Below are 11,831 nucleotides of genomic sequence, written 5' to 3' on the forward strand. Positions count from 1 at the left end.
ATTATATTAGCCAGAATTGTCAGATTTCCTGCTTTCTAGCTAATCTTAATTGCATGGCACAGTGGATTCCCCCCCACCGCTCGCTGCTGTACTTACCTTTGCAGACTCAGAAGCCTCAAAATGCTTCTTTTTTAGCACTGCGTTGGGGCACCTCAAAGCGCATATACGTGTGCTCACCGAACCTGTAGCAGACTTCAGAGGATTTCACCACTGGTTCATCAGTCTATTACTACCTGTATCAGGTGAATGCACCCTTAAGGTAAATTATATTTTAATCCTTGGATGCTTCCAAACACAAAGGGGTCTGTGTATCACCTTGCCTCATAGGACATCATTTCGAGTCATATCATGGAGATTGCAATATTGCAATATTGCAATAGCAATAGCAGTTAGACTTATATACCGCTTCATAGGGCTTTCAGCCCTCTCTAAGCCGTTTACAGAGTCAGCATATTGCCCCCAACAATCCGGGTCCTCATTTTACCCACATCGGAAGGATGGAAGGCTGAGTCAACCTTGAGCCGGTGAGATTTGAATAGCCGAACTGCAGAACTGCAGTCAGCTGAAGTAGCCTGCAGTGCTGCACTCTAACCATTGCGCCACCTCGGCTCGGTAGTGTTGTAGACACGTCTAGTCTCTCTTTGTGGGATCTTCATCAGTTGTTCTTCCATCTTCTTTTAACCCCTGCAGGATTAAGATGAAGGAAGATAGGTCAGGAAGATTGCCAAATGCCATCCAGGACTTTACAAATCTGATCAATGGAATTTTTGCATTGCATGCAAATTGGGGCATGATGTTTTCTGCACACATCGGTTCTACTCCATATAGTCGATCTAATTTGATTAATTTCCACCAGGTGCTTGGCCTCCACTCCTGGCTTCAATTAGGAATAGCAACTGAAGACATAGGGCTACAACTTAAAAGACTTTGCATACTGAAACTTTCAGGTTTATTTTGATACATTCTACAGGCGGTTAAGAACATCCAACTTAAGGATAACACATATATATGAATGGGCTGCCTAGTAATAAAAATGGCATATGCCATTCTCCTTCTTAAAGTCAATGAACCACTGAAGCCGTGCAATGCTTTCAAGAACCCCTGAAGCCGAGGGGGTTGCTACCGGTTCACACCAGTTCGGGTGAACTGGTAGTGGCAATTGCAATTTGGTCACCGAACCGGTAGGGACAGCAGGCTTGCCATGCCCCCGAACCAGTTCCCTGGTGGCTGCAGCATGGTTTTTTTTGAGACTGTTAATGTTCTATGCATGCGCAAACCTATTTACAGACAATTGTGCTTGCACACGAGAAAGCAAAGCGAGGGTGCATGTGCAAATCGTGCGTGCACTGAACCAACAGTGATGCCGGCAGAAACCCACCCCTGTCCTTAATATTTGTGTTTTTAAAATATAGCAGTGGTGGGATAAAACCGGTATGCCCCAGTATTGGCGTACCGGTGCCTGCTGGGAACACCAGGTACCGTTCGGGTACGGTGCTCCGGAATGCCTGCCTGTCCACCCTCCTTACCTGTGTTTGAGCTGATCAGGGCTTTCACGCACACGGAGCATACGGCACCTGCGCGACACTCCGGCAAGCAGCCAGAGCGTCCCAGGTGGTAAGTAAGCATGCGCACACTGCGCGCGCTACAATGTACCAGTTGCAACAGGATCCCACCATTGATATATAGCCTTTCAGCACATTTCAATAGCTCCTGATAGCACTGTGTGGCTTTAGTGGTTCATCAATTCAAGGAAGGGCAATGCTGTCTGCCATTTTTAATGATGGGCAGTCAGTTTGTAAGCATGAGTTCTGACCTATCCCAACGGTGCTTTTTCAGGAGGCAACTGGACTTCCTTGTTTTTTGTTTGAAGAGGTTTCATTTCTCATCCAAGAAACGCCTTCGAAGAAGAAAAAAAAGAAAGTCCAGTTGCCTCCTGAAAAAGCACCTTTGGGACAACCATGACTTGGAAGACTGAGAATCTCTAAAGATATATTTGTGTATATACAAATTTGTATGTATACTATATATTGTATTTAAATACAATGACAATAAAGATTATACTTATACTATGAGTTCCAACTTAAATACAAATGGAAGTTGAAGACAGATTTAGGGAATGGAACTTATTCTTAATCCAGGGACTGCCTGGACCTAGGTCACAGCAGATAAGAGTGGGGGAGCATCTCTTTCTTGAATTATCCAGATGTGGAATAAATAATAGCATGGTGCACCCTTAAAGGCAACATCCTGGAGAAGAAAACCAGATGTGAGTTGGAGCTCAGATCTTACTATCACCTAGAAAAACAGATGAGCAAACCAGTCCTTGGCTCATACATTCCATATTTTCTGTGCCCCTGGGCTAGATATCAAGGATAAAGCAAAAAATGAAGTGCTATTTCCTTTACATCTTCTTGTCCCCAAAGACCCATTGAATGAATTTTGGAACTCTCTGTGCCACCCACCATCAAACAGAGCAAGGGTTATAGTAAAGGAACATGTATAGACACTTATAGTCCCACCCCTGACTTATTAGATCAACTAAGCAGTGGTGGGATTCAGCCAGTTCGCACCTATTCGGGAGAACCAATTGTTAACTTTCTAAGCAGTTCAGAGAACAGGTTGTTGGAAGAAATATTGTTTTGCTTTTTTCCACTTTACAGGGCTGATCCTGTAAGGAAGGAAACATTCTGCGTTGTTTCTAGCCTAATCTTTATTGCCTTGCTTACAGAAACTGCCTCTCCGGTTAACCCTTATTACATTATAACAGCTAGGGTGAAGCGCCCATTGACGTCGTGTTGAATTGGCCACACCCACCCAGTCACATGACAACTGAGCCACGCCTACCCAGTTGGTCATTAGGGCAGAGTTGTTAAATTATTTGAATCCCACCACTGCAACTAAGATGTTGTTTTTCTAGTCTTGCAATGCCGCCACCAACAATCCCACCTTGCACACTGGGAGGGGGGGGGGGTTAAGTATTTCTGAAATAATGTTTTCCCTGAAGTTCCTTGTAGCAATCAAAATAAACATTGAGTGTCATAATTCCGTTCCTGTCAGCCCAACTGTTCTGTGCCTATTGGGAAACCTGGGTCCAAGACAGCAAGAGAACAAGTCTAACAATACAAATACCGTTGCATTATGCAACATCTCTATTCAGAATTGTCACAGATGCTGATCACTGACAAATAAAACCCAAAACACGCACACGGGGACAATGCTGCTCACTGCCCCATCCTCCTCCTCCTCCCCCCCTGCCTCCATCCCAGCTTTCCAGAGGCTCCGAACCTTCCTCCCACTTTTTATATCAAAATAGAAACGCAAGGTGTGGGGCCGAGAACAAGTGCAGGAAAACAAATTGCGTTCTTTGAAGGAAAGCGTTCGCACATCATCTGTACTTCCAGCTCAAATTAAAGCAAGGGGGTGGAGATGCTCTAATATTTATGGAACCATCTCAATCAGATGCCATCATTCTCCCTGGACAGGGGCCATTACTTCTGTTCAACTACAAAACATCGCACTGTTTATGGTTTTGCCTTGCCTAGGCAGGGATGGCTTCCTTGCTCCAAAAATAAATAGCACGCTGAGAGGGAAAGGGGGGGGGGGGAAGCTGAAATAATTAAGCGGAATGGGTACATGCGAACTGGCTTCTCAGATCAAACAGGAGCTCAGTTACTTCAGGGTTTATGTCTCCAGCGGTGACCAGCCGTGTGTCTTTTGGAAGGGCCATAAAAAGGCAGGAAAGCAACAGCCCCCAAGTGTCTGAAAAGCTTTAAGGAAGAATGTCTGTGAATATATGCGTGCTTTCTAAAAGCATAGGTAATAAAAACGTACCAGCTTTCTGCAAAGCTCAGAAGGAAGATATACTCTGCCTATATAAGGAGATGTTAAAAAGAGACACACCTTAGAGCAGTGTTTCTCAACCTTGGCGACTTTAAGTCCTGTGGACTTCAACTCCCAGAATCCCCCAGCCAGCACAGTTGTGCTGGCTGGGGGATTCTGGGAGTTGAAGTCCACAGGACTTAAAGTTGCCAAGGTTGAGAAACACTGCCTTAGAGGTCTGGATGCAGGTCAAAAGTTGCAACCTGTGACTTGCAGGGCAGATGTAGTCCCCCCCCCCCCCGACCTGTTTTATTTTATTTTGCTTCCATCTGTCGTGCCTTTGAAGCTTGGTGTGAAGAACGAAATGAAAGCCCTGCAATTTTCCACTGATTTTCAGCAGAAAACAAAAAAGGCACATTAACTCTCTTTTCTTTTTTTAACAGCTCCTAATGCTTCTTCAGAGTGTTAAAAGCCGCTAGCAGACTTTCCTGATGTTTTCAGATGAAAAACATTGGAATTTGCAGCATTAAGCCTTAAAAGAATTTTTTTTTAAAAAAAGGCACAATATAAATTTAAAAATAAAGATACCCCTATGCCTATGCCCACTCTGATCTTTTCTAAAAGTTTTTAGCTATGCATAGGTTGGAAGGAAAATCCATCTGACTCAGTTCCAAGCCAGGAGAAAGGCGCTGGAGGTAAAATGGAGGCTGGAAGCTGATTGTAAAGAAAGAATCTCTTTATTGATGAAATAGAACCACCAACCTACATGTGATTCTGGGCTGCTGACAAAATGGAGTTTAGAGTGGGTGGGTTTCAGTGGTGGGATTCAAATAATTTAACAACCGGTTCTCTGCCCTAATGACCAGTTGGGTAGGCGTGGCTCAGTGGTCATGTGACTGTGTGGGCGTGGCCAACTCAACGTCACTCAGGTCGATGGGCGCTTCGCCTTAGCTGTTATAATGTAATAAGGGTTAATCGGAGAGGCAGTTTCTGTAAGCAGGGCAATAAAGATTAGGCTAGAAACAACACCAGAATGTTTCCTTCCTGCCTTCCTTACAGGATTAGCCCTGTAAAGTGGAAAAAAACAAAATAATATTTCTTCCAACAACCGGTTCTCCAAACTGCTTAGAAAGTTAACAACTGGTTCTCCCGAATAGGTGCAAACTGGCTGAATCCCACCACTGGTGGGTTTTTATACCTTCTGGATTCCTATGGGGGTCATATAAGGGTTATGTAGGGGTCATAGCTGGCTCTATAGGCAAAAGAGGAAATGCAAGTCGTAAGTGTTTGTCTGAGCTAATTCGGTCAACTTTTTGTTTGTTGCTTATCTGAGTTTCTGTCTTGGCCCAGTCTTTCTTAATGGACTGTCTTGGCCCAGTCTTTCTTAATGGACTACCAAATCTGCATTTCTAATAGCTGGCCTCCTCAGTTTTTGCTTGGGGCAGGGGAAATGGGGCTGCCTCCTTTACAATTGCTTCATTTTCCCTTTAGGGGAAATATTTTATTCTGCCTTTTTAATATTTCCCCAAATCTTTCATTCTTCTAGAAGGGGAAGGGGCTTCCCACAGATAGGTTGTGAAGCCAGAACAGAAAAGGAGAGATACATTGCAACACTAAAAAATGAAGAACAAACTCCAGATTAAAGCAAGATCAACATTAAAAGGTCTGGAGCAACCATCCACAATGCAAGAGGATAGTAGCAACTGAAGTCATGCCCCCTTTTAATATGAGATGCACATAAAAACAGGGTGGGCTTTGATCATGTGGTCACCATCTCGACTTTTTAGACCCCCCCCCCTGCGGATGCCTTGGCATGGAAGAATATAAAGCCTTTTTCTGGTCCTCTTCATAACTTATTTGGAAAGCACTTTGCTCCTGCGAAACAAGGAAGGCCCTTCCTCTATTTTGCTTCTGTAAAAGGAGATCTCAGAAAAAGGATCCCACACAGAAAAAAAGAAGCTATTTTTCAGAGATCCTGATCTCTATAGTGTCGGAAGAAATATCCATCTGGTTCAGTTCCAAGTGGGGAGAAAGACACTGGAAACATGGTGGCTGTTTGGAAAGAGGGTTTTAATGGACAGGATCATATGGCTTGATATGCTGGGGGAAAAAAGGGAAGAGATGCTGAGAATGCCCTGGTTTGATGCCCTCTCTGGCCCCACCTTATAGCTTCCTGTTCATGCATAAGAAATGTATTGTGATTGGTGGTCAGACTCCCAGGGGGCGGGGATTTAGCTAACCTTTTAGGCTGTCTGTCTTGTCTCAAGCTTGGTTGAGCTGTTGCTGAGTGATGATGTAATGAAAGGGCTTTGGGATTCCTATTATGGCTCTGTTTGAAGGAGTTAGATCTTTGTTATATAGAACAGATTGGCTCAAGCCTTAATGGCCCATTGACAAAGTTTCTGCCTCCCTTTTATGGGGGAAATATTCTGCCCTTTTAATATTTCCTAAAATATTTCATTTTAGTTTAGTTTCAGGATGTTGCCTCCGGGGATGTGGACAAGGCTATGCGAGCTGTGAGTTCCTCCACCTGCATACTGGACCCGTGTCCCTCTTGGCTGACTGCCAACAGCAGAGAGGTGACACGAGGCTGGATCCAGGCGGTTGTTACCGCCTCTCTTCGGGAGGGATACCTCCCCACCGCGCTTAAGGCGGCGGTGGTGAGGCCCCTCCTGAAGAAACCGTCCTTGGATCCAGCAGTTCTTAACAACTATCGTCCAGTCTCCAACCTCCCCTTTCTGGGGAAGGTTGTTGAGAAGGTGGTGGCCTTACAGCTTCAGCGTACCTTGGAGGAAGCTAACTACCTTGACCCCTTCCAGTCTGGCTTCAGGCCCGGTTACAGCACTGAAACCGCTTTGGTCGCATTGACCGATGATCTCTGGAGAGCCAGAGATGGAGGCTATGCGTCCATCCTGGTTCTCCTCGACCTCTCAGCGGCTTTCGATACCATCGACCATGGTATCCTTCTGCGACGACTGCGGGAGGTGGGGGTGGGCGGCACTGTTTTACAGTGGTTCTCCTCCTACCTCTCGGACAGGTCGCAGTCGGTGTTGGTGGGGAGGGAGAGATCGTCCCCGAGGCCCCTAACCTATGGGGTGCCGCAGGGTTCGGTTCTGTCCCCCCTGCTATTTAACATATACATGAAACCGCTGGGCGAGATCATTCGAAGGCACGGGATAAAATACCACCAGTATGCGGACGATACTCAGTTGTATCTGTCCGCCCCGTGCCAACTCAATGAAGCGGTGGACGTGATGAACCGGGGCCTTGAGGCTGTTAAAGACTGGATGAGAGCTAACAAACTGGTACTCAACCCGGAAAAGACCGAGTGGCTGTTGTGTTTTCCTCCCAAAAATTTGGCTAACGTTCCACCAATCAGGCTGGGGGGGCAAAACTTATCCCCCTCAGATAGGGTCCGCAACTTGGGAGTCCTCCTGGATCCACAGCTGAGTTTTGACCACCACTTGTCGGCTGTGACCAGGGGGGCATTTGCCCAGGTTCGCCTGGTGCGCCAGTTGCGGCCCTACCTGAACCGGGAGGCTCTCACAACAGTCACTCGAGCCCTTGTGATCTCTAGGCTGGAATACTGCAATGTGCTCTACATGGGGCTGCCCTTGAAGAGCATCCGGCGACTTCAGCTAGTCCAGAACGCGGCCGCGCGAGTGATCATGGGCGCACCACGGTTCGCCCATATAACACCAATCCTCCGTGAGCTGCGCTGGCTACCTGTTGATCGTCGGGTGCACTTCAAGGTCTTACTTACCACCTATAAAGCGCTCCATGGTAGTGGATCTGACTATTTGAGAGACCGCCTCCTGCCAATCACCTCCCTGCGTCCCATCAGATCGCACAGAGTAGGCCTCCTCCGAATTCCATCTGCCAGTCAGTGCCGACTGGCGACTACGCGGAGGAGAGCCTTCTCGGTTGCTGCTCCGACATTATGGAACAACCTCCCCGTGGAGATCCGTACCCTCACCACAGTCCAGGCCTTCCGCACAGCCCTTAAGAACTGGCTATCCCGTCAGGCCTGGGGATAGGATTACTCTCACCCCGCCCGAATGTTGAGTGAATGTTGTGTTTTTATGATCAATTTTCTTTTAATCACGATTCCTTTCTTTTTAAGTCTTGTCTTGCACTCCCTTCCCTTCACTGTTGTAAGCCGCCCTGAGTCCCCTCAGGGAAAAGGGCGGCATATAAATTTCCAATAAAATCCAATAAAATCCAATTCCTAGGAGAGCGGTGGGTGCTTGGTTGAGCCTTGCTGGGTGATGTAATCTTCCCAGGTGCCATGTGGGGAGATGGGTAGAGGGCTAATCCTATCATGTCCTGAAGGTCCTGTCTTAATCCTATCACCCTGGAACTCAAGGGGGTAGATCAGAGATGGTATTCAGCAGGTTCTGATCAGTTCTGGAGAACCATTAGTAGAAATTTTGAGTACCGGTAAATACTACCTCTGACTGGCCCCGCCCCCTCTATTCTCTGCCTCCCGAGTCCCAGCTGATTGGGAGGAAATGGGGATTTTGCAGTAACCTTCCCCTGGAGTGGGGAGGGAATGGAGATTTTACAGTATCCTTCCCCTGTCACGCCCACCAAGCCACATCCACAGAACTGGTAGTAAAAAAATTTGAATCCCACCACTGGGGCAGATCTTTGTTATGTAGACTAGACTGGCTCAGGCCTCAATGGCCCTTTGACAAAAGGGGGGGTTGAGTTTCAGCCTCCCTTTTAGGGGAAATATTCTGCCCTTTTAATATTTCCTAAAATAATAAGATTATCTTTATTGAGAACGGCTCCAATAACAGAATCTTGCAAGTCTATGTGTCCTGTGTCTTCTTCCCTCATTATGCCTCCATGAATTAAGGAAGTGTGTCTTCCTTAAGCCACTTCCACTACAGTACTTCATGCATATTTTGGACTTAAGCTATGTTTTCTTCCTCGTTACTTTGGTAACTGATCTAATCTATCTTCCTTATACTCCATAAATATGTTGTGGGTCTTCCTTCACCCACCCCCCCCACAATACCTGCCACAAAACTGATATTTCTGACGGTTCAGTTACAGAACAACAACAACAAAACAACAACAACAAGATAAAGATAGAGAAAGATAAAGAAGAAAAAAACCTTCGCTTTAATGGACTCCATTTCATATTCATATTCATTCAACTTCATATGCGAAAGACAAAATTTGCATCTGGACATCACTTCAAAATACAGGTAGTCCTTGACTTACAAATGGTTTGTTTAGTGACCTTTCAAAGTTACAATGGCATTGAAAAATGTGACTTATGATTGTTTTTCATAGTTGGGAACTTTGCAGCATCCCCATGATCATGTGATCAAAATTCAGCTGCTTGACAACTGATTCACATTTATGACCGTTGCTGTGTCCCAAGGTCACGTGATCCCTTTTTGCGACCTTCTGACCAGCAAAGTCAATGGGGAAACCTGATTCACTTAACAACCAGGTTACTAACTTATCAACGGCAGTGATTCACTTAACGACTGTGGCAAGAAAGGCCGAAAAGGGAGGCAAAATTCACTTAAGAAATGTCTCATTTAGGAACAGAAATCTTGGCCTCAATTGTGGTCAGGGACTAATGGACAAATCTGTTGCATCCAAAGTTGACTGGGCAATTCAGTTACATTATAAGCATTTGCCTTAATTTGCAACATTTGTGTAAATACACACTTATATAAATGATGGCATTTATATTATTTATATCAATGTACATAATTAATTCAAAACAGGATAGACTAACGCAAATGATATACATTTGGATTTAACAGACATAGGGGTATTAAGAGAGACTCCCTCCCTTCAAATGGGTCATTAAATGAATCAGTCTACATAGGGTGTGTGTGATGACCTGGGAAAAGGCGCAAAGGCAACACAGCCAGCTGATAGTTCAAACTCCCCTTTATTGCTCCAACTTTCCTCCAAATGCTCCCAGGTTTATGCCAATTCCCGAAGCAAAGTATTCTCTCTCCCTCCCTCCCTCCCTCCCTCCCTCTCTCTGTCTCTCTCTCTCTCTCACTCACACACACACACACAGGGAGGTAAAGGAACAAAAGTAATGAGTCCACAAAGCAAGGAACCAAAACAATGAGTCCATGAACAAGGAATAAAGCAAGAAGTCCTGCAAACTCCACACATCGGCAATGGCACACAAAACTCCACAAATTCAGTGTTTGTTCCTGACAAATGCCCCTCCCCACAATGTCTCCTTAAGTCTCAGTCCCCAGATGTGCCTTGTGAATAGGGGTGGGGCACTCTCCTCGCAAGTCATTGGGTCGGCCTGCGCTTTTCCCGCCTCCTCTCCACTCTCCGTGCTCGGGGATCAGGAGGAAGCAGTTCTTGCTCATCACCTGAGCTCCGTTGTTCCCCATCTCCACTGACTGCCCTCTCTTCTCCTCTCTCTCGGTCATCCTGGTGTCAAATTTTCCTACCTGCTGGCAAGCTGTCCCAAGCACAAGGAACCTAGGGCTGTCTCCTTGAACTCCATCGGCTTCAGCTCCAGCTCGTCCTCCTCTGCAGACTCAGGCTCCGACAGGGCCATGACAGAGTGACTCTACTAACTTTTCTCAAATGAGTTAATATTAATTTAATTAAAACTATATATTAAATTACATGTAGACTTGATTCACAGGACACTAATTCCTTCATGTCACCTAAACTGATGAAGCAAATCAGAAGAAAAAAAAATCCTCACTCAAGTTTTATCAGATTATTTTCCCATTAAAAAGAAAAATGTTTGCAAACTTCCCTGACATTATCGGGGAAAGGGCTGAGTTTTATTTGTTTTATTCCAACAAAAGTCTTTATTATGCCTTCTAGTGTATTACGCTATAACTGTGATGGTGAACCTAGGGCACGCATGCCAGAGTTGGCATGCAAAGCCTTCTCTGTGGGCACATGCGCCATCGCCAACTGGTCTTCTGGTTTCCATACGCGCTGGCCATTTGATCTTCACATGCGCCAGAGTGCTGGAAACTGGCCAGTTGGTCTTCGGGTTTCTAGCGCTCCAGTGCGCACGAAGACCAGATGGCCAGTGCATGTGCACCGGCCAGCTGGTCTTTGAGTTTCCGGCACTCTGGGCACTTGGCATTCTGGGCACTCGGTGGCGAAAAGGTTTGCCATCACTTAACCTATAGCCTTCATTTCTTCATCATGGGCTCAGATATGACTGGAAATGTATATTTCTCAGCTACATCTCACACACTAATTTATGCTTTTCAGCTGTCTTGTCTCCCAAACCATTATCAACCAATCAATATTCTTGGCAAGCTAAAAGGATTGATAGCCGAGCTATAGCTATTGCCAAAATTACATCCAGAAATCCGTCTGACAGATGATCTCCACTATTGGAGAATATTTTCCAAAACAGAAATTGGATCCAAGGCAATCTTCAAAAAAGTTTGCTATATTCAGAATTTCCATAATAATGAAATTTATTTATTTATTATATTTGGTAGCCAAATTAAATTGGGGGCATTACATTCTTTTCCAGAAAGCCTCTTTAGTGTGTTCAAATGAGAGCAATTACGTTGGAAGACAGCTACTCAATCTTAAGAATTAGCTCCCAACTTCCGGTTTGCTCGTAGGGCCGGTTTAAGCCCTCCGGAGGCTTCAGGGAAGCTTCCTGAAGGTCCCTGAAGCCTCCGGAGGGCTTAAACAGACCCTACGAGCAAACCGGAAGTCTGTTCCCGAACTTCTAGTGTGCCCATAGGAACATTTTTTTGCACTCCGGAGGCTTCAGGGAAGCTCCTGAAGCCTCTGGAGGGCCTTCCGGGGAGAAGGCTCTTTTTGCCCTCCCCAGGCTCCTATAAAGCCTCTGGAGCCGAGGGAAGAAGGCGGGGCTTAGCAGTGAGAAGATGGAGTTTCAGGCTACTCCTGAAATTCGTCTATACCGAAGGATTTTTGGACAGGTTCTTTGAACTCTAGCTGTCCCAGAGACGACAGTGAAGGTGAGGAGAGAACCAGGACCTCAGAGACACCCGCAAGTCTCGGGG

Source organism: Thamnophis elegans, chromosome 4 (genome assembly GCF_009769535.1).
Source record: "Thamnophis elegans isolate rThaEle1 chromosome 4, rThaEle1.pri, whole genome shotgun sequence".
NCBI lineage: Eukaryota > Metazoa > Chordata > Lepidosauria > Squamata > Colubridae > Thamnophis > Thamnophis elegans.